The sequence below is a fragment of the Bos grunniens genome, chromosome 10 (assembly GCF_055505025.1).
Source record: "Bos grunniens cultivar Pamir isolate PY7600 chromosome 10, Bosgru_T2T1.0, whole genome shotgun sequence".
Classification (NCBI taxonomy): domain Eukaryota; kingdom Metazoa; phylum Chordata; class Mammalia; order Artiodactyla; family Bovidae; genus Bos; species Bos grunniens.
The window spans coordinates 89539408-89567220 of NC_141174.1; the positions used below are offsets into that span (position 1 = coordinate 89539408).

Genomic DNA, 27813 nt, shown 5'->3' on the forward strand with positions numbered 1-27813 from the left:
TCGCAGACAGATTCTTTACCAACTGAGCTATCAGGGAAGCCCCCAGATCAGATAGACAGAGATTCAAATCCTAGTTCCTCACTCTCAAGGACTGTGGATCTTGAGCAAATTATTATCCCCTCTAAACTTTATTTTTTAACTGTGAAGTGGGGAGATGATGTCTACCCCAGAGTGTTGTCAGGATTACTAGAGATAAAGTATGTAAACGAGCCAACACAGAGTAAGTATCCAAGAAATACTGGTTCACCTTTTCACTTGAATCAGGTTTTATGTTCTTTGTTCTTAATTCTGAAAGCAAACAAATGAAATGTTTTCTATTTCTCTCCAAAAATTGCTTTATGCTTAGCCAACCTGGACTTATTTTCTTCCACTAATAATTAGTAGGTTTTTCTGATGGGAAATTATTGCCCACCTATCAGTGTTTCTCAAATTGTGTTCCACAGAACACTAGACATTAATAGAGGTCAAATCAGTTTGCATATGATGTCTTCATCTTGTAGATTCATGGTTTACCCTAGCCGATTAAAAGCAACTCTACAAGCAGTTTCCATGAGCAACTGTAATTCAGTGTTTTCTGTCATTAGTTGACCATATTCATTTTTTTGTGTAACACCTAATTAACATCTTGCACATCCAATCAACTCCTTTTAGAAAATGCTAATTTAGAGAGATGGATGGACTTTTTATGTACTTCAAGCAACTTTCCATAAATATAACTTCTTTCAACAGAGAGATAAGAGCTAAATAGCATCCAATTGCAATTATATTCTTTGAAAATAAATAAAATTATATTCTTTGGCAAGGGTCTAAATAATTCTAATTTGGAGTTGTGGATTATCTTGGTTTTGATTGTTTTGTTCTATTTTTTAGTGTGGCTATCAAAGGACACTAGCTGAGCGCATCCACAGAGTATGAATCACAAAGACAAATCACACATGCTTTCTCTAAACCTCAGTTTTCTTGTTACTAATGTGGGAGATTAGAGGCTTTTCTACAGTCTTGCTGTGAGGACCCAATGAGATCATTCATGTGAAAGTGCAATCTATACCAGCACAGCTTGGACTGGTTAAAAATTAATTGAACATTCTTTGGCATTGCCTTTCTTTGGGATTGGAATGAAAACTGACCTTTTCCAGTCCTGTGGTCACTGCTGAGTTTTCCAATAGCCTTTGGGCTTTTGTACATTGTTAAGGTGGGAGGTGGGAGGAATTTAATGGTTCTAAAGAGAAATAATCAAGGATGTCCAATTGGGCAAGAGGAACTATTTGAGCTCAGACCCAACCAGCATGGGACTTTTCTTTCCAAAGGATTTTAAGAGTACACGAACCCCACAGATTTAGATCAGTAATGCTGTAGACCATTCAGGTATGCAAATTCCCTGAGCTATCAGGGAAGCCCCCAGATCAGATAGACAGGGATTCAAATCCTAGTTGCTCACTCTCAAGAACTGTGGATCTTGAGCAAATTATGTTTTCATAGTATGTAAACCACTAGACCATTCAGGTATGACCTAAATCAAATCTCTTATGATTATACAGTGGAAGTGAGAAATAGATTTAAGGGGCTAGGTCTGATAGACAGAGTGCCTGATGAACTATGGATGGAGGTTCATGACATTGTATAGGAGACAGGGATCAAGACCATCCCCAAGAAAAAGAAATGCAAAAAAGCAAAATGACTGTCTGAGGAGGCCTTACAAATAGCTGTGAGAAGAAGAGAAGTGAAAAGCAAAGGAGAAAAGAAAGATATACCCATCTGAATGCAGAGTTCCAAAGAATAGCAAGGAGAGATAAGAAAGCCTTCCTTAGCAATCAATTCAAACAAATAGAGGAAAACAATAGAATGGGAAAGACTAGAGATCTCTTCAAGAAAATTAGAGATACCAAGGGAACATTTCATGCAAAAGTGGGCTCAATAAAGGACAGAAATGGTATGGACCTAACAGAAGCAGAAGATATTAAGAAGAGGTGGCAAGAATACACAGAAGAACTGTACAAAAAACATCTTCACGACACAGATAATCACAATGGTGTGATCACTCACACTCATCTAGAGCCAGACACCCTAGAATGTGAAGTCAAGTGGGCCTTAGGAAGCATCACTATGAACAAAGCTAGTGGAGGTGATGGAATTCCAGTTGAGCTATTTCAAATCCTAAAAGATGATGCTGTGAAAGTGCTGCATTGAATATGTCAGCAAATTTGGAAAACTCAGCAGTGGCCACAGGACTGGAAAAGGTCAGTTTTCATTCCAATCCCAAAGACAGGCAATGCCAAAGAATACTCAAACTACCGCACAAGTACACTTATCTCACACACTAGTAAAGTAATGCTCAATATTCTCCAAGCCAGGCTTCGGCAATATGTGAACCATGAACTTCCAGATGTTGAACCTAGTTTTAGAAAACGTAGAGGAACCGGAGATCAAATTGCCAATATCCGCTGGATCATCGAAAAAGCAAGAGAGTTCCAGAAATCATCTATTTCTGCTTTATTGACTATGGCAAAGCCTTTGACTGTGTGGATCACAAGAAACCGTGGAAAATTCTGAAAGAGATGGGAATAGCAGACCAGCTGACCTGCCTCTTGAGAAACCTGTATGCAGGTCAGGAGGCAACAGTTAGAACTGGACAAGGAACAACAGACTGGTTCCAAATAGGAAAAAGGGGTACATCAAGGCTGTATATTGTCACCTTACTTATTTAACTTATATGCAGAGTACATCATGAGAAACACTGGGCTGGAAGAAGCAGAAGCTGGAATCAAGATTGCTGGGAGAAATATCAATAACCTCAGATATGCAAATGATACCACCCTTATGGCAGAAAGTGAAGAGGAACTAAAAAGCCTCTTGATGAAAGTGAAAGAGGAGAGTGAAAAAGTTGGCTTAAAGCTCAACATTCAGAAAACGAAGATCATGGCATCCGGTCCCATTACTTCATGGCAACTAGATGGGGAAACAGTGGAAACAGTGGCTGACTTTATTTGGGGGGACTCCAAAATCACTGCAGATGGTGATTGCAGCCATGAAATTAAAAGGCGCTTACTCCTTGCAAGGAAAGTTATGACCAACCTAGACAGAATATTAAAAAGCAGAGGTATTACTTTGCCAACAAAGGTCCGTCTAGTCAAGGCTATGGTTTTTCCAGTAGTCATGTATGGATGTGAGAGTTGGACTGTGAAGAAGGCTGAGCGCCGAAGAATTGATGCTTTTGAACTATGGTGTTGGAGAAGACTCTTGAGAGTCCCTTGGACTGCAAGGAGGTCCAACCAGTCCATCCTAAAAGAGATCAGTCCTGAGTGTTCATTGGAAGGACCGATGTTGAAGCTGAAACCAATACTTTGGCCACCTGATGCTAAGAGCTGACTCATTTGAAAAGACCCTGATGCTGGGAAAGATTGAGGGCAGGAGGAGAAGGGGGCAGCAGAGGATGAGATGGTTGGACAGCATCACTGACTCAATGGACATGAGTTTGTGTAAACTCCGGGAGTTGGTGATGGACAGGGAGGCCTGGCGTGCTGCAGTTCATGGGGTCACAAAGAGTCAGACACGACTGAATGACTGAACTGAATGCTGTAGTGCATAGTCGCTCAATCGTGTCCAACTATTTGCGACCCCATAGTCCGCCAGGCTCCTCTGTCCAGGCAAGAATACTGGAATGGGTAGCCATTCCCTCCCCAGCGGATATTCCCAACCCAAGGATCAGACTCAGGTCTCCTGCATTGCAGGTGGACTCTTTACCATCTGAGCCACCAGGAAAACCCAGTAAATGCTGTACTGTTTGAGAAAGATATACCTAGGTATATTATGGAAGGCACAAATGTCCATTTACAGAATTAAAAGCCAGCAAAACTACCCTCAGAATTACCAGAAAGACAACAGAGAATCTACTGAAAAGTCGAAAAAAAATAAAGATATTCCAAAGAAGCATAAAAATAGAAAACAACATAAGATTATAGAACTAAAACTAGATATGATAATTACAATCATAAATGTGAATGAGATTAACTTATGAAAAGAAAAATAGTCAAATCTGTCAGACAAACAGAATTAGTCTACAAAAGCCACAGTTAAAACCAGAAGTGGAAAAAATTCAGTGTTGGTGACAGTGAGGCAAAGATGTTTTTAAGTTCAGTGTTAGTGGGAAAATTAATTGGTATAACATTTCTGAAAGGACATTTGTATCAAAATGTAAAATATACACAACACTGTATTAAGCTAGTTCACTTTGAGAAATTAGCCTGAGGGAAAAATTGCACAAAAGCAAATAGGCAGGCCCAGAAGGGCTTCTTGTCTGGAGAGAGCAATAGGGGCTAGTCATGCAGATACAGCTACCATGCCACCTCTAAGGCAGTACTGAAAGCTACTCTTAAGGCCAAAGTTGAAGAGTTACTAAAGGGACTCCCTTCTCTTTTTGTTTGTGTGCTTGTCTATAAACATTTCTTAGCTTCTCTGGTGTCTATAACAGAGCAAGGACGGGATTTTCCCCAAGTTCAAAATCCACAGTGACTCATCTCTGGGACTTCCTGAGGCTACTCTGTGCATTGAGCAACTTCACAGGGATTCTTATGGCTCTGCCTGCAGCAGTGAGACACAGCAAGCCTAAGAGAAGCCTTCTAATGTTTTTATTAATTGTTCGAGTCTTTAAAAAAAAATTCATGTCAATGTATGGCAAAACCACTACAATATTGTAAAGTAATTAGCCTCCAATTAAAATAAATAAATTTATTAAAACAAAAACAAAAAAGAGCACTGGGGGGAAAAAAAAAGCATCAGTTACTTTTTAAAAGCAACCAAAGGACAGAGTGGTCAGTGGTGTCAGAGTAAGATAAGGACTGAGAAGGGTTCAAAGGATGTAGCCAACATCGAGGTTAGTGAGTGACCTGGTGACCTGTGTGGTGGAGGGAGGGGTGGTTTTGAGAGAGAGCAGGAAGTGAAGACCCAGAGAGAGTAATTTGGACATCTCTTTCTGGAAGTTTGGCCATGAAGGAGAAGAGGGAGAGTAATGGGTGCTTGAAGGAAGGAATGAGGAGGAGGCAGGAAGAGGTGTTTAATTTTTGTTTTGTTTCTGTTTTGTTTTTAAGAAGGAAAAGGAGCCTATAGATAAAAAGTGGATGATTCAGAGAAAAGGGCCTTCAACAGAAAGAGGAATGTTGTAACTGTGGGGAAGGAGGAAAAGCCACAGAGAGGTCAAACGGAGAACTGCCTCTCCAATATAACCGATTGAAATAAAGATTTCCCTGCAGGGACCAGAGCCACTATTTTGAAGAGGAAGGTCTTGCTTCTACCAGTTAGTTTGGAACTGGAAGTGCTCACCCAGTTTGATCCTAAAATGGAAAAATTATGATAAAAATGTTCATTTTCTTGACTGTGGTGGTTTCACAGGCATGTGCACACATTAAAGCTCCTCAGTGTGCACTTCAAATAGTGTAATGTGTAGTATGTCGATTTTCCCTCAGTCGAGCTATAGAGAATTGTTGTGTGTGTGGTTTTAAACTGGCACACCTCAGTCAACAGGGGGCGTGGTTGTGCACAACAAGATGGGAAAGGGTTTGCCTGAATATTGGTTCTACGGTTGTTTGTCCTGATCTTTTCTTAGATGACAGAGCTCTGATTTATAGGCAGTACAAGAAAAAAATTAAATAATTATAGGCGTGAAGATACAGGCAAATGGATATGTAAAGGTTAGACTAAAACTTGAGCTGCTGGAATGTTCTTGCGTGCCTGTGTATCCTGTATTCGCAGACTCAGCAGAGAAAGGAGGAGATAGCAGGACAAAGTATTTCTTCACAGTCATGTGGGAGCCGTATATGGGATTCTCAAGTGGCAGAGATTACAGTTGATGCCTTCCAGAGGACAGAATTTTGTTGCAAGTTTTTGTGACTAGGTCAACACCTGCATAAACATCACACTACTGGCTGATGGGAGAGATGATGGGAACAGAACACAGAATAAAAGTGGAACACTCCAGTGAAACCACTGAAAAAGTAAAAGGAGCTGTGAATGTGAGATCTTTTTTAAAATTTATTTTTAATTGGAGGATAATTGCTTTACAATGTTGTTAGTTTCTGCCATAAAACAATGTGAATCAGCCATAAGTATACATATATTTCCTTCCTCTTGAACCTTCCTCCCACCCCCAACCCCATTCCACTCCTCTAGGTTCTCAGAGTACCAGGTAGAGCTCCCTGTGTTACACAGACCTTCCCATTAGCTATCTGTTTTACATATGGGAATGTATATGTTTCAATGCTACTCTCTCAACTTGTCCTACCCTCTCCTCCCCCTGCTGTGCCCACAAGTCTGTTCTCTACGCCTGCATCTCTATTCCTGCCCTGCAAATAGGTTCATCAGTGTCTGAATGTGAGATCTTAATGCAACTTCAACAGTTGTTAATGCAACACAGGTGTTAATCCACACCCTGGTTTTCGCAGGAAGGGGGACCCTTTTCAGGGCCCAAGAGTGGGCTCTTGTCTAACACTCAGAAATGAATTGTCTGAGGAGACATATGTGCTGACAAAGCAGGAGACTTTATTGGGAAGAGGAGCCCTGACGCAGACCAGCTGGGTGAGGGCATCCAGGACAATTGCTCTGTCACACAGCTTGCAGTCTTGGCTTTTATGGTTATGGGATGAGTTTCCGGGTTGTCTCTGGCTAATTATTCTGACTCAGGGTCCTTCCTGGTGGCGCGTGCATCACTCAGCCAAGATGGATTCCAGAGAGAAGGACTCTGGGAGGTTGGTAGGCCATATAGACTGGAGTCTCCTCTCTCTTTTTGAACTTTCCTGAATTCTTCTGGTTGGTGGTAACTTGTAAGGACCTCCTATTGTAAGATAACTCATGCAAGCGGTTACTGTGGTGCTCGGCCAGGCAGGGCGGTTTGGGTCAGTGGTTCCCCTAACAGTTTGTGAAAAGGATACACATCTCCTGGGGCTCCTCTGCCTCTCCCAGATATTAATAACTTGTGGCCAGTTTTTTTGATTGAGTACACTGGAAAATGGCTCCTTCCTTCCATCCACGTCCCCATCCGTCTTATCTATCACAACACCACCATAAAGTGGGCATTATTAGCCCCAGCTCACAGCTGTGTAAAAAGAGGTACAGAGAGGAAAATAGCAAGGTCCTATTGTATAGTATAGGGAACTGTATTCAATAGCCTGTGATAAACCATAATGGAAAAGAATACAAAAAAGAATATATACAAGTGTATATTCAGTTATTCTTTTTCTTTCCTTTTTTTTTTTTTTTTTGCCACACCATAGGGCTTGTGGAATCTTAGCTCCCTGACCAGGGATGGCACTCAGGCCCCCTGCTGTGGAAACTTGAAGTCCTAACCATTGGACCTTCAGGGAATTCCCTTTTCTGCTATCTTTTAAAACACTAGTGTCTCTAATGTTTTAGTCATTAGTGATATGTGACTATTTAAGTTAGTTAAAATTAAATTCAATAAGAACCTCAGTTTCTCACTAGCCACACATCAAGTGCTCAGTAGCCATGTGTGGCTACAATATTGGACAGTACAGATGTAGAACATTTCCCATTACCACAGAGTACGAATGGACCATGCTGCTAGCACATTGCTATCATGTATCAAGAAGATACAGTTATGAAACAGGAGGGAAGTGGGCAGGGACAACCTTTAAAAGAATGACATTAGTCATAGGATGTAACAAAAACTGGTTAGAACCAAGTAGATCCAAAGTGGCAAGACATACGATTTCCAATGGACCTTGAGCTCATTGTAATATATTAGCACAAGCTAAGTGACACAGCCATGACAGTTCTGAAGCTGACCATAAAAGGCCAAAAAATGGGTGGTGATCCAATTCTTGTAAATCCCCTTCCCTGAAAATATTCCTAATCCTCCCACTCATTACCATGAAATTACCCAGCCCATAAAAACTAACCACTCCGTATTTCAGGGCCTCTCTTGCCTTTTGAGATGGCCCACACTTTGTCTGTGGAGTGTGAGTCTCCCTAAATATTATAAATCCACTTTTTATCTATCACTTTGTCTCTCAGTGAATGCTTTCTGTGATGAAACATCAAGAACCTGAGCTTTATTAAGTCCCGAGACCACGTGCGTGATCTCAGTTAAAAGACCGTGGGGGTGGAGGTGGGGCTTCCTTGGTGGCTCAGTGGTGGAGAATCCACCTGCCAATACAGGAGACACGGGTTCAATCCCTGGTCCAGGAAGATCCCACATGCCTTGGAGCAACTAAGCCCATGTGTCACAACTACTGAGCCCGTGCCCTAGAGTCTGGGAGCCACAACTACTGAGCCTGCACACCTAGCGCCTGTGCTTTTCAACAAAAGAAGCCACCGCAACGAGAAGCCCGCGCACCACAACTAGCGACTCATTCCTGCTTACCAAGACTAGAGAAAAAGCCCACGCAGCAAGGAAGGCCCAGCACAGCCAAAAATGAATAAATACGTACAATTATTCTTTCAAAAGATTAAAAAAAACAAAAGACTGTGGGTTCAAGTCCCAGTCTGAGTTACAAGGTTTCAGTTAGACACATGAAATGCTTACCTTTACCTGATCTGCCCCTCTTTTATCTCCACTGTCTAGTTCGGGTAGTCTCTACAGTCCCCTCTTCAGTCTAAGTACCCAGAGGGCATGCCTGGGGCTGGTCTGCTGGCTCTGCAAGGTACCCAGCACACAGGGCAGACACCCGGATTGTGATGACAAAGACGGATGCCTGACACTTTGTCCAAGCCCAGGAGACAGCAGCTCTGAAGCAGTCTGCAGTGACAGCACCAGGGTGGGAAGTGAACAGCCTGTTTCTGCAAATTTCCTGTATTTTTGCCAGCTATGTCAGAATCCGACAGAAGCAGAAAGGATTAAGGGAGAAAGTCAGAAGTGAAGTAAGGGGAAGACAGTAGTGGTGCTAAATATACCAAAAACTTGGTAATCAAATGGCCTTTTTCTAGTTCTTCCAGGCATTGAAGTTCATCCTCCAAAACCATGAAGGAGAGAGGCTTCGTATGCCATTTCTATAATGGGAATAATGTAATCGTCACTCACCCTCTTAAAACACCCACCAAACATGAATTTATACAATTACACAATTCTGGATCAACTTCTGGGTTAAAACCACATCCTTCTGATGATTAAGACTCTAGAATAAGCCTTGACACAAGATGTTGCTTTTTTTTTTTTTTAAAGGAGAAGATAAAGGCCATTAGTGACCATTCTCCCTCCCTACTTTTATCGACCCCTACTCCTTTGTCCTTGAGCTATACTGGGGATTTGGAAGTCCCAACCTTGGTATTCAGCCCTCCCCAGCAGTTCTTTAAACCCATGGGAGAGTTATTTGACGACCAGCAAAGCTTTTAGCATTCTTTAGCTTTCTCTATCTCTTTTATACTTTAATAAATCTTTATTACACAAAAGCTCTGAGCGATCAAGCCTCGTCACTGGCCCCAGATTGAATTTCTCTCCTGCAGAGGCCAAGAATCTCAGACTTTCATGGCTCAATAACAACCTTTCACTATAAACTGTCCACCCCATCTAAATGTAACAGTTACCCACACATTGCTTTGCTGACTATGTTTCTCCAGCTCTTCCTGGAGAAATTTAGGAAGTAACATCTTTAGAACATTATAAAACACTCCTTAGATAATTATAAAACACTCCTTAGATAATTTAGAAGCCCTCTTTCAAGGCCCCGCCTCACTCGCGTGAGTATTTTTTTTAAATACTGCCTCTGGGTTCTTGGTCTTCCATTTGAAACTTTTACAGCTGCTTCAGCACTTCCTTTCCTGAAAGAGCCTGTGGCCTTGCTCCAAACAACACTACATGTCTTTCTCTAAGTATCTGGGTTTGTTTTGGTTTCCTACAACTGAGCTGTTGCTCTCTGAATGGCTGAAGCCAAAGCCTGCTGGGAAAAAAAACAGGAATGGGCGTCTGCAGCACCATACACAGAGCCAAGGAGCTTGGAAACCTCTGGGAGGAGCGGCTGGGTGAAAAGAGGCAGGCCTTTATGGGATTCCAGATCACATCCTACTGGGACACAAATGACCCTGGAGGGCTGTGCTTATAATTTCTCAAGGGCCTGGCACTTAGCTCTGCCGTCCCAGTGACTCACATGATAATTTTCCAGGCCTCCAAACTGGGTCAACAAGCTTTGTTTGTCCAGAGAGCTCCCCCGGGAGGCGCTGGAAGAAAAGCAGACTGAATGGGGATGTTTGGCCAGGTGATTCTTTTTGCTGACTTTCAGCCAGAGGAAATATTACCAGTATTCAGGCCAAAAGTTTGGAGAACTAAAAGCTGCCAAGCATCTGAACTGGATCAACATGCACAAGAGTTATTAGTTAAGAGCTAACCTCACTGCTAATGGTGGGTTTTGTCATTCAAGAACAAAACAGATAACTTGCATGTGTGTGTGTGTGTGTGCGCGTGTGCTCAGTCAATCAGTCATCTCCAACTCTTCGCAGCCCTATGGACTATAGCCTGCCAGGCTCCTCTGTTCATAGGATTCTCCAGGCAGGAATACTGGAGTGGGTTGCCACTCCAGATCCTCCTCCAGTGGATCCTCCTGACTCAGAGATCAAATCAGCGTCTCAGGCAGATTCTTTAGCACTGAGCCACCTGGGGAGCCCCCAGGTAACTTGGGAAGACCCTAAATCAAGATGTTCACTTCTCACAGATAAGAAAGACAGCAAGCTTGTGCTATGAATCATAGAAGCTTCCTTTAACTGTGTGACTTAATCAGCTTATTTATTAAGCAGTGGAATCATCCTGGGGCAGTACTTCTCAGATTTGAGAAATCACAGACCCCAAGAACATATCTGAAGACTAATATCTGAAGAAATTTTATAACTTAGAATTAACAGTTTCTTATCTGCCTGCAATGCAGGAGATCTGGGTTTGATCCCTGGGTCAGGGAAGACCCCCTGGAGGTGGGAATGGCTACCCACTCCAGTATTCTTGTCTGGAGAATCCCAAGGACAGAGGAGCCTGGCGGACTACAATCTGTGGAGTCACAAAGAGTCAGACATGACTGAGTGACTCAGCACGCATGCATAGAAGCATTATTCACAATGGCCAGAAAGCAGAAACAAACTGAAACTAAGCAAGACACTGTGGGGCTCTCCTGGGTACAAACCCTTCATGTTTCTTGTTTGTAGGACATAGGCTTCATTCAGTGTCCTAGACCTTTGGTGAGTTCCACAGGGATGATTCAAACAGTTGCTAATCAGGGAGGAGAGGGAATACAGAAACAGGGGAGGAGCAGTCAAGAAACAAAAATGCAGGGACTTCACTGGAGGTGCAGGGGTTAGGTCTCTGTGCTTCCACAGCAGGCAGCATGGTGCCATCCCTGGTCAGGGAATTAAGATCCCACATGCCCATGGCATGACAAAACCAAGAAACCAACAAAGACAATAATGCGGGGGTAAGGTCCTTGTCCTTTTGAAGAAACGTATATAACAATATCTTTGAGTTCTTCTGCAGGAACCCAGGTGGAGGGTGGTATCTTCAGGTTGAGCACAAGATTCCTAGAACACCACCCTCACAACCAACCAACCAGAAGAAAGTCACACAACTTTCTTTGAGATGAACCCTCATCCCACATTTTGCCCACTGGGGAGTTCAGGTTTTCTGAGTACAAGCTGCCCATTCTCCTGCTTGGCCCTGCGATAAGTCACCTTTCTCTGCTCTAAACCCCGATGTTTTGCTAGTCTAAGAGTTAAATTTACATGAGACAGATTCACAGGCGAAAATCATATAAAGTTTACTTACATAAATATGTGGGAGGCACCCAGGAAAATTGAATAACTCACCAAAATGGCCTCATTTTAAATAACTTCTTCAACTAAAGACAAAAGATGTTTAGGGTAGGGAGAGTCGGTTTTGGAAGGTTAACAGGAAAAGTACAGTAAAGTGATGCAGATTTAAGATGCCTTCCCACCATGGTTTCTAGAGTTTTGGGTTCTTCCACATAGAAGGGGGAGATTTCCCTTACAAATGTAAATGTTTCTTACAAAAAAGGCAATTCCTACTTGGTTTTCAGAGCCCTTCCCCGGCTGGGGAACTGACACCCTGTAAGCTGTGTGGTGTGACAAAAAAAAAAAAAACAGAAAAATTTATCAGGAAATGACCTGAGGCCAGATTAAAGGAGTACAGGCCCTGCACACACCCAAATCTAATCAGCAAACCTGCCCTTGAACCATTGCTATAAAACTCCTCACCAAATCCTCCCTGGTTGGGACACACAGTTTCTGAGGCATAAGCCCACCGTTATCCCCGCTTTGGCAAAGCAAAGCTACTCGTTTCTTCTTCAACCAAATCTCTGTCTCTGAGATTCGATTCACCACCAGTGCATAGAGGTTGAGCTTTCGGCATCAGTACCAATTAATCTAATGTGGAAAATTCTCTGAGAAAGTCTCCTGCTGGGGCCTCACTTGGGTCATGGATTGACCACCCCTGATTTAAACACTATGACCTTCCGAAAGTGTCTGAAGCAATGGAATAAAGATGGATGCTGCTAACTGAAGTCAGAGGAGAAGGGCAACAAGAATTTATGTAAGCAAGGGTGATAGGGACAGAGTAAAGGAGCAAAATAGGTGACTAAATAGCTAATCCCACTGGGGGATTGTAAGTAGAAAATATATAGGAGACCCCTGTAAGTTAATGATTATTCAAGAAAGCAGGTTTCCCTAACCACAAAACCATCAGGCTCGCTTAGCAACAAAACCGTACAGCAGAAAGCGCTAGCCATGCCCCCAAACAATAAAACAATGGTCGCATGAGACCCACATACTGTCCAGTGAGCTCTATAAGTTAAGGATCGCTAGGACATGCTTTCTGCACACAGTAAAAAAACAGTAATTTGTGGACCTTGCTTGATTATGTAAGGACAAGAAAACTTCCTCCTGAGGAGAAACAGATGAATGGAAGCATGATCTCTACTCAAAAAAGACAAATTCTCCCCCTTTCCACTTTTCCTTTGATTATAAAAATGTAGTCCAGTAAGTTCTCAGGTTGTGGCATTTCTTGCCCACCCTTCTTGCCCCCCCCCACCCCCCACAATTCTAATCTGTCACTTTGCCTCTCACTGAATTCTCTTCTGCATTGCAACATAAAGAACTATGGTACCAGAGCTCTTCGGAGCCCCTGAAACGACACCAAACGGTTGCAAGGGAGGCTTTCCCACATGGTTGGTTTGCACAGGGGCAAAAGTCAAGGAGTATAGGATGTGGTTCACAGCTGGCTCTTCTATTGTTTAGCTAGAAGACAACTGTCTCTACTCTCTGATCTTTTTTTCCCCTCACCTAGAAAAAAATCAGACAATATCCCACCTCTTTGGGCGGTTGTTCAGATGAGTTCAGTTAACCAAACTTTTACTGGGCATCTGATTTTTATGTATTAGACATTGAGCTAGTGCTGGGAGGAAATCAGAGTGGCCCCTACCTTCAGGGGGCTTCTCTGGTGGCTCAGTGGTATAGAATCAGTCTGCTAATGCAGGAGATGTGGGGTTTGATCCCTGGGTCAGGGAGAACCCTGGAGAAGGAAATGGCAACCCACTGCAGGATTCTTACCTGGGAAATCCCATGGACAGAGGAGCCTGTCGGGCTACAGTCCATGGGGTCACAAAAGAGAGAGACATGACTTAGCAATTAAACAATAACAACTACCTTCTGGGAGTCGGAGTCTAGTTGGGGAGACTACTATACTGAGTGCTATGGAAAGAAATTTTAAAGGACTCTGAAAACTACTAAAGTTCTATAAAATCTATGATAATAATATACCTTTATTATCTAACATGAGTCAATGGTTGATCTGATTCTCGACTCTGGGCATTTTTCTAATAAGAATATTTTTGTAGGGACTTCCCCAGTGGTCTAGAGGTTAAAAATCCACGCTTCCACTGCAGGGTCACAGGTTTGATCCCTTATTGAGGAACTAAGATTCCACATACCTCACAGCACAGCCAAGAAAAAGAATACTTTTGTAGAATTAAGCATTGAGGCACTTATTGAATATCACTTACCTGGGCATTGACTGAACTCACCATTTTCCATAAAGACATTTTCATGTTGTGCCCACTAGGTGTCTCAATATTTTGCAAGAAAATAGAAAAGCACAATGTTTTCACCTGTATCTTGAGTCAGCTGTAATATAAAGATATTACTCAGCTAAAATCTCAACTACTTTCTAGCAACCATTGTGAAAAATGCCAGCAAGTATAGTTTCCTCTCTTTGAGAAGGGAAGAAAATTTCTTTGTGGATTCTCTCTCTTTCTCATAATCCATGTATCTGCAAATTATTCTCCTAAGAAAACCAAGAAGAAATTGGCTTGGAAGACCAAGAATAAGTTTTTCCACCAAGTGAATACTAAGACCCTACATGCAAGAACAAGATAAAATCAAACAAACAAACAAAAAAACACCCTACAGGCAACAGCATTGCATCCCCACTGGTTTCCTGGGCTAGAATTTAGTTGTCATCTATATATGAGGTGACATCCCAAAGTACATCATAGTATTTGTGTACCCAGGCAGAATGTGTTCCTCTCTACTTTCACAGGTGTCAATCCAGGGTTCCTTGCATTGTGAATTTCAGGGTTGTAAATGACACATAACTGCTTATCCCAATGTTTCCACCTTTGTTGTGCATGACTTTTCTTTAGATGGCCTGTGGTAGAACCCTTTGCCTATGAGTGACATCAGAGAGGAAGCTACCAGATAATAAACAGGAGACCAAATGCCCTCAAAAATCAACTGCTATTTTAAAAGCTCAACTCATCAGGCTTTCACAAACTGCAAATGGAAGTATAACTGGATATAACCTTTCTGCAATGCAATTTGGCAATATCTAGTCAAGAATATATTTAACAGTATGTGTCTGTCAGAATCCCAGAAGGAAAGGGATTTCTTCCAGGATGGTTCAAATGAGGAGACTTTAGTAAAAGGACTACTTACAGATGGGTAGCCCAGGTTAAGGGAGTAAACAAGGGTTGTTGAGGCCAGTCAAAGAACAACATCCCTAGAGATAAAGGGACAAGGCAAGGAAATAATCTTATGGAACTCAGTAAGGGCAAGAACAGTGGAGGAGGAACTGCTAAGAAAGAAGGCGGAGGCAGGGCTTGGAGGTAGGGACAGCCACTGCCTCAGAGCAGGAAGACAGAGAGAAGGAGAAACCTTGACTTCTCTCTCTTCTTGCTTCTTGATCTCCTCCTGGTGCCACCAACTGAATGAAGCTCAAGGAAGCCAAAGGCATGAGATCCCAGACTTGCAATCTATAAAGAGACAAAGAAGAATGAAGAAAAGCAGAAAAGGGGTGGAAGAGGAATGGAAAATAACCAGCACAAGACTATAATCCATTTCTAAGAATATACCCTAAGGGACATAATCAAACAGAGAAGAAAAGAATCATATGAAAGAATATTCTTCATGGTTAAGCATAATAGTGAAAAAATGAAAACAAGCTAATTTCCTTTAATAGGAGAACGGATAGATAAGTGGGCTTCCCTGGAGGCTCAACAGGGGCTTCCCAGGTGGCACTAGTGGTAAAGAATCTGCTTGCCAAGGCAGGAGACTCCAGAGACTCAGGTTTGATCCCTGGGTTGGGAAGATCCACTGGAGGAGGAAATGGCACCCCACTCCAGCATGCATTCTTGCCAGGAAAATTTCTTGGGCAGAGCAACCTGGCAGGTTACAGTCCACGGGGCTGCAAAGAGTCAAATGTGACTGAGCACGTACAGACAAATATATTATAGTGCATCTATACTTCAGAACTGGTGCCATTATTAATATTTTTGAAGAATCTGTGGTGATATGCAGAAATGCTTACAATAAAATGTTAATTAAGAAAGAAGCTACACAACTATATGCATAGTATTAGCTCAATTCCATTAACACCTAAATGCAAAGGGAAAAACACCTAACAATGTGGGTTTTTAAAATTTTAAATATTTAAATTTTAATATAAAAAAGTAAAACTTTTAAAATATAAAGTTAAATTTTAAATTTGATTTTAATAAATTAATGGCTACAATAAAATTTAAAATTATACTTGAAGATGTGTAAAAAATGTATTACTCCCTTATTCTCCTCCCTGCTTGGAACTCCTAACAACATTAATAATCTGTTTTTGATGATGGGACATTATAATTTTTTTTTCACAACTTCAAATATTTTTCCTTTTCACAATAAGCATAGAATACTTTTGTGATCAGGGGAAAGAGTCAATGCTAAAAAAAGAGTCCATCTCACTGAAATGTACTTTACTCAATTTAAAATATTAATAAGGGACACAACAATTGTTTAAGTAAGTTAAAACCAGTGACATGAAGGGTGAACCTCAATCTATGTCTACTTGTTATCTGGACAAAAATGAAGAAACATTATCAATTTCTGCTGCTGCTGCTAAGTCGCTTCAGTTGTGTCCGATTCTATGAGACCCCATAGACAGCAGCCCACCAGGCTCCCCTGTCCCTGGGATTCTCCAGGCAAGAACACTGGAGTGTGTTGCCATTTCCTTCTCCAATGAATGACAGTGAAAAGTGAAAGTGAAAAGTGAAAGTGAAGTCGCTCAATCGTGTCCGAGTCTTTGCGACCCCATGGACTGCAGCCTACCAGGCTCCTGCATCCATGGGATTTTCCAGGCAAGAGTACTGGAGTGGAGTGCCATTGCCTACTCTGCATCAATTTCTACATGATATCAAATATCCAGATATTTTAGATGATTTTGGTTTTTGACTACATTTTTCACTCTTCACTTGAATGACAGGCATCATATTAATTCAGCTTTAGTTGAACTCATTCTTATCTTGCAACTCTGAAAAATGTAAGAAATTCCTGTAACCTAAAAGTTGTTCCTCACATTGAAATAATTATGTTCTCTCTTTTAAATTTTATATTTTACTCTTCAGTATCACTTTTAACTATATTTTATTTTTTATTAATTATCAAATAATAAACCAATACATTCTTGTTTTAAAGATCCAAGCCATATAAAGAATACAAGTGTCCCTTGTTTACCTGCTCACACTTTGTCTCCTTCCCCTAGGTAACCTGTTTTCAGTTTGTCATGTAACTCTCAAGACATTTGCTTAGTATTTTCATGCATATATCTCCAGGATCCTTGGATTTCCTTGGTGGCTCAGATGGTAAAGAATCTGCCTGCAATGTGAGAGACCTGGGTTTGATCCATGGATTGGGAAGATCCCCTGGAGGAGGGCACGGCAATCCACTCCAGTATTCTTGCCTGGAGAATCCACATGGACAGAGGATCCTGGCGGGCTACAGTCCATGAGGTCGAAAAGAGTTGAACACAACTGAGCGACTAAGCACAGCATGTGCATATAGAATATATAGTTTTATTTTTATTTTCTAAAAAGTCGATGCTGTATTGTATATATTATTCTGCAACTCACTTTAAAAAACCATGAAGTTTTAAAAAAATTTTTGTTTATTTTATGGTTGTGCTGGGTCTTCGTTGCTGTGCAGGTTTTTCTCTAATTCCGGCAATCAGGTGCTACTCTCTCGTTTTGGTGCACGGACCTCTCCTTGCCGTGGCTTCGCTGTTGTGGAGTGTGGTGGTTCTTTGTGGTGGTTCTAGATGGTTCTTTGGGTTGTTTTTAGTTGTCTGCTATTTCAGACAATTCTATAGTGAAAATCCTTACACATGCCTCTATATCTATATGCAAGCATTCTCTAAAGGAGCTGATGAAAAATGGACCTTTTCTGGTTTGAAAAGTGTGTGCGCTTAAATTTTTACTTGGTACTATTGAGCAGGCTTCCATAAAGGTTTATCGATTTACACTTTCAATAAGAAGATGAAAAGATGCCAGACTCACTAATAATCAGAACAATGCAAATTCAAATAAAATAGGATACCGTTTTTACCATTTGGGGTTCACAAATTCAAAAGGATTGATAATGCAAAGTGTTAGGGAAGATAGAGACATGTATCTTCACATAATGTTCTTTTTACAGCCAGCATCCGCACATTATGGAAGATTCCTTGGAGACTTATTATGAAAAGTGATTATGCTAGACTGTTACGATAAATAAACAGGATATTTCTGTTACAGGATCATTGATTTTTATACATGCTAATAGCCACCCTCTGTTAACATATACTCACCCAGAGTTTTTATCAGGTATTATTGTTTTGCAATTACTAATTTCTCTCTCTTTTTTTTTTTTTTTTGGCCATATCATTGTGGCCTGTGAAATCTTCATTCCCAGGGATTGAACCCCTGCAGTGGAAGTACTGTGTCCTAACTACGGGGCCACTAGGGAATTCCCTATGATAACTAATTCCTTAATTTACCAAGTAGATAAGAATTTCTTCTCTTAACAACCACACTTTGGTTTATAATTTATAAAGTACTTTCACATTATCATAGGTTACTTCAGTTGATTTCTGCCTCAGTGACAGTGTGAGATGCTATTTCAGATGAGGAAACTGAAGCTCAGAGATGTTAAATGGTTTTCCAAGGTCACAGTTATAAGTGGAAGGGTTCAGGTCTTCTGACTCTCAGTTCCATTAGCTTCTCACTTTCTTAGTTTTTTTAAAAACAAAGTACAGCTCAAGTCCTCCTGTCTCTTCCGTGGAGCTCAAGGCATCCAGAATGAACCATAGGGGGCAGTCTGGTGCAGCAGAAGATAGAATAGGGTGGAAGCCTATTCCGTGAGAACTGGCTTTTTGTTTCTACTCTGTGCTCCCCTAGCTGTATGATCACGTGGCCTTAGCTGCCTGTTTCCAAAAATAGACATGATGGGACTTCCCTGGTAGCTCAGTGATAAGGATCTGCCTGCCAATGCAGGGGACATGGGTTCCACCCCTGGTCCAGGAAGATACCACAGAGCAACTAAAGGCCGTGTGCCACAACTACTGACCCTGTGAACCTAGAGTCTATGCTCCACAACAAGAATACATGCTGCTTACTTACCACTATTGAAAAAAGAGATGATGCTGTGCAGTTCCTTCCAGTTGTGAGATTTTATTTAAGCCAGATGTAAGCTATGACTGATGATGCTAAAGCTGAAACTCCAATATTTTGGCCACCTCATGTGAAGAGTTGACTCAGTGGAAAGGACCCTGATGCTGGGAGGGATTGGGGGCAGGAGGAGAAGGGGACAACAGAGGATCAGATGGCTGGATGGCATCACCAACTCGATGGACATGAGTTTGGGTAAACTCCAGGTGATGGACAGGGAGGCCTGGCGTGCTGCGATCCATGGGGTCGCAAAGAGTCGGACACGACTGAGTGACTGAACTGAACTGAACTGAAGCTAGGGTTCTTTCTCTGCTCATACATTTTATGAAATACCATTTTTTGCAATGAATTTATACTTTGAAAATATGAATCCATGAAGAAAGAAATTTCCCATACAATGCTTTCTTTGAAGTATAAAAATGTTCCCTTATCTTTTTTCTTTCTTTATATATATACATACATACATATATATATAACATTATATGGCAAAACCCTTGCTGAAAGCTACAGAAATCCCCAAGGGAACAGCCACTGGTTTAAGGTAGCTGACTACGTCTGAAAAGACATTTTCTGCCTGGATCTCTTATTACTTGGCATGATTCCAACTCTGCTTACATTTTTGTTGCCTATTATTACAGATTTTAAAAGTGCTTATTTTCCCATCCTACTTCAATAGTGTGAAAGCTTTAACCCCAGTTGTTCTTTATAGTTCCAACTTCCATAAGAGCTAGAAGGAGTCTTAAGAGAGCACTTGATCCTGTCTTCTATCTTTGAACAAATAAAATATTTTTCCATTTAACAGAGGCAGCATCCAATGCCCAGAAAGCCTGTAACTTATTCAAGGTTTCATAGCTAGGGAGTCTCCTCGTGCAGAACTTATTCCATTCTTAGTACATGACAATTTATTGGTGATCCTGGCTCTTCCACAAAAATCACAACGAAAGTCAAAATAAGTAAAACATCAGATCATTGGATGTTTTTATTTTATCACACACTACAAATTTTTCCATTTCTAACCATATTTTGATGCATTATTTATGAGGGCCATCTGGTCACAGGTTTACCAAGAAAACTAGAATTTTAAGTGTGCTTCATTTTTTCCAGGAAAAACACTGCATAGCTTGGATTTATCCTTAACCTGCTCATCAGTGAGTCATGAGGCAAACAAATTTGTTAACGACATTTAAAAAAAAAAACTGATGTATATCAGTTGCTCAATCATGTCTGACTCTTTGTGACCCCATGAACCGCAGCACACCAGGCCTCCCTGTCCATCACCAATTCCAAGAGTCCACCCAAACCCATGCCCATTGAGTCAGTGATGCCATCCAACCATCTCATCCTCTGTCCTCCCCTTCTCCTCCTGCCCTCAATCTTTCCCAGCAACAGGGTCTTTTCAAATGAGTCAGCTCTTCGCATCAGGTGGTCAAAGTGTTGGAGTTTCAGCTTCAACATCAGTCCTTCCAATGAAGACCCAGGACTGATCTTCTTTAGGATGGACTGGTTGGATCTCCTTGCAGTCCAAGGGACTCTCAAAAGAGTCTTCTCCAACATCACAGTTCAAAAGCATCAGTTCTTTGGCGCTCAGCTTTCTTTATAGTCCAACTCTCACATCCATACATGACCACTGGAAAAACCATAGCCTTGACTAGACAGACCTTTGTTGACAAAGTAATGTCTCTGCTTTTTAATATTCTGTCTATGTTGGTCATAACTTTCCTTCCAAGGAGTATGCATCTTTTAATTTCATGGCTGCAATCACCATCTGCAGTGATTTTGGAGCTTCAAAAAATAAAGTCAGCCACTGTTTCCACTGTTTCCCCATCTAGTTGCCATGAAGTGATGGGACCGGATGCCATGATCTTCGTTTTCTGAATGTTGAGCTTTAAGCCAACTTTTTCACTCTCCTCTTTCACTTTCATCATAAGGCTCTTTAGTTCTTCTTCACTTTCTGCCATAAGGGTTGTGTCATCTGCATATTGGAGGTTATTGGTATTTCTCCTGGCAATCTTGATTCCAGCTTGTGCTTCTTCCAGCCCAGTGTTTCTCATGATGTACTCTGCATAGAAGTTAAATAAGCAGGATGACAATATACAGCGTTGATGTACCCCTTTTTCTATTTGGAACCAGTCTGTTGTTCTTTGTCTAGTTCTAACTGTTGCTTCCTGACCCGCATACAGGTTTCTCAAGAGGCAGGTCAGCTGGTCTGGTAGTTCCATCTCTTTAAGAATTTTCCAGTTTATGTGATCCACACAGCCAAAGGCTTTGCCATAGTCAATAAAGCAGAAATAGATGATTTCTGGAACTCTCTTGCTTTTTTGATGATCCAGCAGATGTTGGCATTTGATCTCTGCTTTCTCTGCCTTTTCTAAAACCAGCTTGTACATCTGGAAGTTCACGGTTCACGTATTGCTGAAGCCTGGCTTGGAGAATTTTGAGCATTACTTTGCTAGCGTGTGAGATGAGTGCATTTGTGAGGTAGTTTGAGCATTCTTTGGCATTGCCTGTCTTTGGGATTGGAATGAAAACTGACCTTTTCCAGTCCTGTGGCCACTGCCGAGTTTTCCAAATTTGCTGACATATTGAATGCAGCACTTTCACAGCATCATCTTTTAGGATTTGGAATAGCTCAACTGGAATTCCCTCACCTCCACTAGCTTTGTTCGAAGTGATGCTTCCTAAGGCCCACTTGATTTCACATTCCAGGATGTCTGGCTCTAGGTGAGTGTGTATGTCTATGAAATTGTTAACTATATTCTAAAAATACGATTCACTTTCTGGCTCAGTTTCTCAGAGAATCTCTCAAAATTAGGCACATAATACACCAGCTACACACAGGTGTGTGCGTGTGTGTTTGTGTGTGTGTACATACACAATGCAGCTGAGAAAAGAACTTTTAAAATGACTAGACTAGAATAAGCTCTACTGCTCGAGTCACTTTCTATTCTTGTATCATCAATTTCCCTCTTCTTTTAAATGGGCTCTGATCTATCCAAGTATTCTCTTTTCTTCTCCCATTAATGGATAAATAACTGGTACAATTTTCTTGATTTATATCCAGCCTTCCCCATCAGGGCTTCACAAGCATTGGTCTAGATGTTGGAAATGGCCTCAAGCTATCATCTGACACAGACCTCCCTCATTAGCAAGAAAAGCATTATCATTCTCTATTTTCAGACTTAGCAGATAGGAACTGAGTACACATAATCTTCAACGTACTTTTCTAGGTATTACGAAGAGAGTACAAAAAAATAGCAGGAAGAGCCCTACCCTCGTGAACTTCCAGACTATCACAAACAGTGTACTATAGATAGCTACATGAAAGATCACAAGACAAGCCATAAAGTGTCAAATGATACCACTATGTTCAAAGAGAAAAAACCTGTGAGATAAGAGGGAAAGGTAACTTCTAGTTGGGGTGATGTCAGGAAAGCTTTGTGTTGTTGTTTAGACGCTAAGTTGTATCCAACTATTTGTGATCCCATGGACTGTAGCCCACCAGGCTTCTCTGTCCATGGGATTTCCCAGGCAAGAATACTGGAATGGGTTGTCTTTTCCTTCTCCAGGGGCCCTTCCTGACTCATGGATTGAATCTGTGACTCCTGCATTGGCAGGCAGATTCTTTACTGCTGAGCCACCAGGAAAGCCTAGTAGGGGACTATTTGTATTAAGAACTAAGATGACGTAGCTAGGTAGGGTTAGTCACGCAGTGATGGAGGAGGACAGTTTAGATAGAAGACTGTAAGGACGAGGACATTGCATTGGGAAATCATGCATTATGTACAGGGAGCTAGAATGCTGTTTGACCCAAGAGTAGAGCAAGTGACGAAACTGAACACCCAAGGCTATATAGCACTACAAGGCCCTAAATAGGGACTGAATCCCAGGAATCTTCCTTCTGTAGTGTTCTTCCCATAATTTGATCAAATAAACATTTTAGCCACTGCATGCTTTCCTTACAACTGCCCATTATATACTGTCCATTAATTAATTGATTCAACACTTATTGAATATCTACTACATACCAAACACAAATGGACTCTGTGGTCTCCAGGGTTGATTTGGTGTGTTATAAAATAATTTTTTTTCCAAATGGAGAGTCAGGCTAATATAATATTGGGCCAAGACAGATTTCCTTTCCCTTTAATTGCTAGAATTTTATTGAGTTATGCTTCAGAGCAAATACTATAAATAACAGAGAGAATTAAATAAACCACAAAAAAGGATCTCTGCATCGTTTTTCTACATTATATCAATACACTGAGTCTTACACGTGTTTTTTCCATTACTACTTTTGCTTACGTTTGAACAAGGGGTAATACAAGAGGATCTGAAACCTTCCATTCTTGAGCAAAAGCTTAAAAACATTCCATATCATCTAGTACAACAAAACTCACTTCCTTTCAGCTTATCAACCACCAAAAGACATTTCCCCTTTGTACTTGTTATTTTTAATGTAACTATGGAGACGCAGCACTTTTTATGCAACTGACACACATGATTCTGGTTTAATGTACTCATTTTCTAAGAAACATTTTAAAAATTGTGGTCACTATTCAAGCTTTGAGCTACTTTGGTATTTCAATGTAAATCCAATACATGTGTTAGTTAAATTCATGAGGGAATAGTTAAGTACCAGGGACTACAGAGTCTTAATAATTCCAATGAATTGTTCCTAATTTAAACTTTGGGGCCAGAAAATAAAAGGGGGGGGTAATTATTATTTGAATAAATTAGGCTGTTAGATAGTTCTATAAGTTGTAGAGTTTATAAAGCTGAGTTTTGAGAGTTACATTTCCAGGCATATGGCAGGCTAGACATTCAGACTGCCCTTCCTAGTGGAAACAATTTTTTTTCTGGCTGCACCATGCAGCTTGCGGGATCTTAATTCTCCAACCAGGGACCGAACCAGCCCCGGCAGTAAAAGAGTCAAATCCTAAACCACTGGAACATAGCGAATTCCCTGAAAACAATTTAAAAAGCTGAATTAAAAAAAAAAAAATCCTAAACCTCTTAATAGCACCAAAACATGGACTAGAAAGCTAGGAATTGTAAGTTCAAAGAGAAGTGAAGTAGAGCCCAGACAAGTACATGGACAGCACTGTCTAGGTGGAGAACACTAGCAGGCACCATATACACCCGATTCACAAAAATGATGCCCCTGGAGTTGCTCAACCCTGTGTCCTGAGATCACTTTTGACCTAAGACATTTGCTCAAGCTGGTGAACTTCAGCTTTGGCTTCAGTGGGGGTGCAGAGCGGGGTCGGGGGAGGGGAGGTAGTGGGACAGAAGGTAAAGCCTAGGCATTAGTGAATCCTGTAGGAGACCTCTCTTCCAAGTTTTACTTAGACCTTATGGGTAGGGATGAAAAAGCTATGCACTCAACGCACCCAGTTATCCTCAGATGACTACAAGGAAAATTCCAGTGGTGCTGAGCAGAACCAAGGATAAAAAAAAAAATCTGTCCCTGAAAAATTTTAACTTATGATACAGCTAAAATAGGTCCAAGGAAAGTTCTATCACTGTAAGTTGAGTAGGTCCTGGTATATGAAAGAAATAAATGTAAATCTTTTCTGGAGGAATGTACTTCAATAATACACAAATGATTTTCTAAGGAAAATGAGCATCTCCCAGTAACAAACACTAAGCTTCTCAAGACTTAAGTTACTATTGAGTGAGGACCAATAAAAACAATATCCAAGAGAAACAACAGAAAACTCCCACAAAGAATTCAGATATTTGAATTATGGAACACAGAAGGTAAAATAACTACGCTTTATTTTTTTGAAGAAGTAAAAAAGTGGAAAACACCTATTCAAATTAAGAAACCATAGAATATTTTAAATTCTACAGTATATATTTTAAAAATAGAATTTCTAGAATATAAAAACAATAACTGAAATCAGTGACACAATGGACTGGTTTAACAGCAAATCAGACACTAATGAAGAGAAAAGTAATAAACCAAAGAATTTGACTATAGCAGATATCCAGCATAATTTAAAAGAAACAGAAGAAAGGGAACTTGAAAGAGTAGTTAATAGATATGGAGGATAAATAAGACATTCTGACATACATCTATTTAATCGGAGTTCTCAGTTCAGTTCAGTTCAGTCACTCAGTCGTGTCTGACTCTTTGAGACTCTATGAATTGCAGCACGCCAGGCCTCCCTGTCCATTATCAACTCCCAGAGATCACTCAGACTCACATCCATCGAGTCGATGATGCCATCCAGCCACCTCATCCTCTGTCGTCCCCTTCTGCCCCCAATCCCTCCCAGCATCAGAGTCTTTTCCAATGAGTCTTTTCGCATGAGGTGGCCAAAGTATTGGAGTTTCAGCTTTCTAGCAAGAAAGAAAAGAGAAAATGGTGCTGAGGCAATATTTGAAGAGACAATAACTAAGAATTTTCAAGGACCAGTCTGTTTCAAAACACATATTTAAGATACCAACTAAATTCCAAGCAGAATTAAAAACAAAACAAAAAATAATTTCGTTTTAACACAACATAGTGAAATAGCAGAATATCAAGACAAAGAGACCATCTGAGAAATAGGCTTCTAAGTCCCTTCAGGAGAAAAAAATAACTGCCAACTTAGAATTTTACCCCCAGGAAAAAAAAATGTTTCAAAAAAGAAGATAAAAAAAAATCATATTTTTAGATAAGCTAAGTGAGTTTGCTTCCATGATGTTCATAAAAGGAAATTCTGAAGAATGTACTTAAAAAAAGTGATCTCAGATGAAAGGTTTAAAAAGTAATGAATGAAGAGCAGAGAAAGTGGTCAAGATGGGTAAAGCTAAACTAAACAGATCTTGATTATGTAGAACAAGAATAAAGTTTTCTGAGGTTAAAAAAAGATTTAAAATACAACAGTAACATAAAACTTGGAGGCGAGTATATGGATTTAAAGTATGTAAAGTGCTTGCTGTCTGGGAGAAGGGGAGAACTTTGATAAATATGTATGCTTTAATTTCAGTGCATCTGAAATTGTAACACACATCAGAACAATCTGAAGGGCTTGTTAAAACACGAGTCTTGATTTAGTTGTCAGCTGGGCCCAAGAATTTACATTTCTAACAAGCCCCCAGCTTGACATTGATGTTCAAGACCACAGTTTATTTTACTTTTTTCAGATTTTTTAAAATGTGGACCATTTTTAAAGTCTTTATTGAATTTGTTACAATATTGCTTCTGTTTTATGCTTTGGATTTCTGGCCGTGAGGTATGTGGGATCTTAGGTCTCTGACTAGGGATTGAATTCACAACCTCGACGTACAAACCCCGACGTTGGAAGGCAAAGTCTTAACCACTGAATCTCCAGGGAAGTCCCAAGACTACACTTTAAATAGCACTGTTGACTAGCCATGAAACAAAACAAAACAAAACAAAAAACCTAAACTGAATACAAAATCGAAACTAGTAGAGGGGAAAAAACTGAAATAAGAAAAAAATAATTCAAAACAAGGTGAAAAGCCAAATAAAAGTAGAACCAGAGGAACAAGTGGAAAGGAGAAAACAAGATGATTGGTACAAATTCATATATATTAGTAATTACATTAAACATGAAAGGATTAAATGCTTCAATTAAAAGATAAAGATTGATTCAAAAAAATGAACTCAAAATGGATCACAGACCTAAATAAAACTTTTAGAAGAAAATAATAGGAAAAAATATTTGTGACCTTGGGTTAGGCAAAGAGTAATTAGATACAACATCAAAAACATGATCTGTAGAAGAAAAACTGATTAATTTGGATTTCAGCAAAACGAAATATTTTTTAAGATAATGAAAAGACACAATTGAGAGAATGAAAAGATGGCTATATAGGAGGAAAATATTTGCAAATCACATATCTGATGAGTATATAAAGAACTCCACATTCAAAAAAATAATAAGGAAAAAAACAAGCCCAATAAAATATTGGGCTTCACCAAAGAAGAGGCGTGGATGGCAAATAAGCAATGAAAAGCTGTTCAACATCATTCATCATTGGGGAAATATAAATTAAAACCATAATGAGATACTATAAAACACCTGTTAGAATAATTAAACTGAAACAATCTGACAGTACCAACAGCTGGTGAGAACAGGGAGCAACTGAATTCTTTCATGCATTCTCATACTTTGTTGGAGGCCAATGCACAACAGTAGAGCCACTCTAGAAAACAATTTGGTAGTTTTGTTTTGTTTCATTTTTTTTATAAAGTTAAACATAGAATCACCACAAATGCAGCAATCTCACTCCCTGGTATTTACCAGAGTGAAATTAAAGCTTATGTTCATTCAAAACCCTAAACACAGATGTTTACAGTAGCTTCACTTGTAATAACCAAAAATTAGAAACAGTCCAGATGTCCATTGACTTGGGAATGGTTAAACTTTTACATCCATAAAAAGAACACTGTTCAACAATAAAAAAAGAATAAACTTTTTTTTTTTTTTTGCAGGGGAATAAACTCTTGACACACACAAGAACATGGATGAATCTCGAAAGCATTTTGCTTAGCGAAAGGAGTCAGACTCAAAAAGTACATATTATTCAATTTATATGACATTTTTGAAAAGGCAAAACTATAGGACCAGAAAACAGATTTGGGCTTATCTTGGTTAAGGGTAGGGTAAGGGTCTGCTCACAAAGGGGTAGACAAGGGAATCTGGGTGGGGCTTGGATTCCGTATCTTGATCGTAGTGGTAGTTTTAACACTAGGCATTTTGACAAAACTTATTTTTATTGTATGTTAAATAACTCTTGTTTTTGTTTTTAAGACAAAGATCGTCAGATAGAGCAAAAATGTAACAGGTCTCCAACAGCCTCTGTTTGCAGCCAGGTGCAAACTTTAGTCAAGAAAAAGCAA

The 27813-nt window shown here is 40.3% G+C and overlaps 1 long non-coding RNA gene across 3 annotated transcripts in view; it reads right to left on the minus strand.

Annotated features, from left to right (window-relative positions):
- The window catches only part of LOC147365327 (uncharacterized), a 42417-nt gene extending 17089 nt beyond the window's left edge, over positions 1-25328 (minus strand). For 2 of the 3 annotated variants that reach the window (XR_015135433.1, XR_015135432.1), the window contains exon 1: positions 25033-25328. This is a non-coding gene — a long non-coding RNA (uncharacterized LOC147365327). The remainder of the gene's footprint in view (positions 1-25032) is intronic. The other variant, XR_015135434.1, reaches the window with a different exon arrangement.
- Positions 25329-27813: the final 2485 nt, after the last annotated feature.